Consider the following 3,349-nt stretch of genomic DNA (forward strand, 5'->3'; position numbering starts at 1 on the left):
TCCTCTCTGATGGATCAATTTCCCCCTCAACTCTAATACCGGATCAATCAGCCCCTCAAATCTCTAAAACCGGATTAATTACCCCCTAAAGTGCTTTTGGACTTGATTTTGAGTGGTTTTGACCCAGACCGTGCACTTCTCTCGGCTATGACCATGCACTTCACATCTTCAGTGCGCCCAGCTCGCCTCCATGGCCGGCATGCTCGCCGCTTGCCATCTTCATGGTCTCAGACCAGGCTGCCGCAGAAGTACTCCCAATCCATGCCTACACGGACGCCGATGCTTCCCGAGAAGCCATCTGATGCCATGCTCCTGCTCAAGTCCGACTGCCCAGTGCGGGAACCGCTCTGTGTGCCTCGCACCGCCCTGACCGGCGTCCCGCTTGGCCACCATAGGAGACAAACTGCATCAGCACCGTCGACGCGCTCATCCGGCCGCACATGATCACGCTCTGCTGCACCAGGCCCGCATTCTCTTCCTCCCGGCGAGCGGGGACGGTGTTCGAGGCGGCAGCCACGCAGGCGTCGTTCTGGATGAGCATCTCCAGCGTGTCGGGGCTGCTGACGATGGCAACAACGTGATCTCGTCGTCTTCGAGCTGCGTCGTAGGCTCTTGTGGCGGAGACGGCTCTGGGCCCTGGTGCCGACGGCGTCTTTCGCCGGTCTGCGTGGCCGCGTTCGCCCCGGCACCACTGTGCGACCGCCACATGGTACTCACCGATGTCGAAGGAGCTCCAGTTCATCCTCTTCTCGTTCCCGGCCTAGCAGCTAGAGGTGGAGGAGGACACATATGAGTCAGTGGAGGCATCGCGCGGGGAGGAGGCGGAGCCCTGGAGCGCGTACTCGACGATGCTGACTGGCACCACCTGAAGCGAGACGAAACAAAGAAGAGCAGAGCGGGTACGCGGTCTGGGTCAAAACCACTCAAAATCATGTCCAAAACCACTTTAGGGGGGAATTGATCCGGTTTTAGAGATTTGAGGGGCTGATTGATCCGGTATTAGAGTTGAGGGGGGAATTGATCCATTAGAGAGGATTTCAGGGGGGAAATGATACTTTCCTCAAAAGAAAAGCCATGCCTCGGGCCTGGTCCCTGGGGGCCTGGGGTGTAGATCCGCCCCTGCATCCAGCCATATTAACTTGTTCATCATTCAACTAGAACACAAAACTCAGCCACTCATGCGTGCATCACCTATCCTATTACTACATGCTTCCTAAATTGGGCAAATCAGCCCCATGCGACCATCTTGAACCAGCCATAGAACCCCGTAGCTCTACTCAATTTATTGAGCACCAGGTTCGGATTCAATGGGTAGCCAGAATTTGCTCTTTCTTTAGCTTCGGGGCATCATGTATGGCTTGGCTAGCCTCATACCCCGACTCGTATCGCACATTCTGTGGTGTTTGATTAATAAAGTTGGCTTTACCCCTAAAAAATGTCTAGCAAACAATTAAGGAATTTTATTTGCTAAAAACCATATAGTTGTGATAATGCCTATAAAACTTTGTGTCAAACATATTATTATTTATTTATTTATTGCGAGAAAACTTTCAGTCTATTCATCTTTAATCATGGCAGTATGACGAACATCGGAAATAGTAAAAATTGCATCAATATTTGTAGACCACCTAGCGACGACAACAAGCACTAAAGCGAGTCGAAGGCACGTCGCCGTCATCGCCCCTCCCTCGCCGGAGCCGGTCAAAACTTGTTGTAGTAGACAGTCGGAAAGTCGTCGTGCTAAGACCCTATAGGACCAGCACACCAGAACAAATAGCCTCCGTAGTTGAAGAGTGTGATGTAGGAGTTGGTAATCCTATGACACCAAATGATTTTAGGCCAATCTCTCTCCTTAACTGCAATGTCAAAATTATTACCAAGCTTCTTGCCAATAGACTCCAAAAGATCATTCTCAAGTTGGTGCATATTAACCAATATGGTTTCTTGAAGGAAAAATCTATTCAGGACTAAGCATGGGCATTTGAATATTTGCACCAATGCCAACAATCAAGGCAAGAATTATCATCCTGAAATTGGATTTTGAAAAAGCCTTTGAATTAATTGATCATGAGTTTATTTGAACATCATGAGACCTAGAGGTTTTGGTTAGAAGTGGATTAGTTGGATCCAAAATATCTTTGACTTAGGTACTTCTGTGCTCTCCTTAATGGAATCCCAGGGAAAATTATACACTACAAAAGAGGGGTCAGACAAGGAGATTCTCCATCTCTGTTATTATTTGTCTTTGCTGTTGACTTCGACAATCAATTGCCAATGAAGCCATGAGAAATAACATTATCTCTGCCCCTTTGCATATCAACTCATCCCCAGATTTTCCTGTAATACAATATGCTGATGACACAATATTGGTGATGCCAGCTGATGTAACCCAAGTATGTCAAGTCAGAAACCTGCCGCTACACTTTGCTGCTCGAACAAGCCTTAAGGTGAATTATAACAAATCTATGATCATTCCAATCAATGTGGATACTGATACGTCCATTTTGCATCATGCTTTTATATCGATATTTATTGCATTATGGGCTGTTATTACACGTTATGTCACAATACTTATGCCTGTTCTCTCTTATTTTACAAGGTTTACATAAGGAGGGAGAATGCCGGCAGCTGGAATTCTGGGCTGGAAAAGGAGCAAATATTAGAGACCTATTCTGCACAACTCCAAAAGTCCTGAAACTCCACGAAAGTCATTTTTGGAAATAATAAAAAATATCAGCGGAAGAAGTTCACCAGAGGGGGCCCACCTGTCCACGAGGGTGGGGGGCGTGCCCTACCCCCCTGGGCGCGCCCCCCTACCTCGTGGCCCCCCTGTTGGCTCTCTGATGCCCATCTTCTACTATATGAGGTCTTTCGATGAGGAAAAAATCATAAGCAACCTTTCGGGACGAGACTCCGCCGCCACGAGGCGGAACCTTGGCGGAACCAATCTAGGGCTCCGGCAGAGCTGTTCTGCTGGGGACACTTCCCTCCGGGAGGGGGAAATCATCACCATCGTCATCACCAACGCTCCTCTCATCGGGAGAGGGCAATCTCCATCAACATCTTCATCAGCACCATATCATCTCAAAACCCTAGTTCATCTCTTGTATCCAATTCTTGTCTCCAAGTCCGGGATTGGTACTAGTAGGTTGCTAGTAGTGTTGATTACTCCTTGTAGTTGATGCTAGTTGGTTTATTTGGTGGAAGATCATATGTTCAGATCCTTTATGCATATTATTACCCATCTGATTATGAACATGAATATGCTTTGTGAGTAGTTACGTTTGTTCCTGAGGACATGGGAGAAGTCTTGCTATTAGTAGCACTACAAAAAAAGTACACTTCCGTG

At 47.7% G+C, this 3,349-nt stretch overlaps 1 pseudogene; it reads right to left on the minus strand.

Moving 5' to 3' along the window:
• Positions 1-145: 145 nt before the first annotated feature.
• Positions 146-1,076, minus strand: LOC119333556 (annotated as a pseudogene).
• Between the last annotated feature and the right edge of the window lie 2,273 nt (positions 1,077-3,349).

This window comes from Triticum dicoccoides, chromosome 7A (assembly GCF_002162155.2).
Source record: "Triticum dicoccoides isolate Atlit2015 ecotype Zavitan chromosome 7A, WEW_v2.0, whole genome shotgun sequence".
Classification (NCBI taxonomy): Eukaryota; Viridiplantae; Streptophyta; class Magnoliopsida; order Poales; family Poaceae; genus Triticum; species Triticum dicoccoides.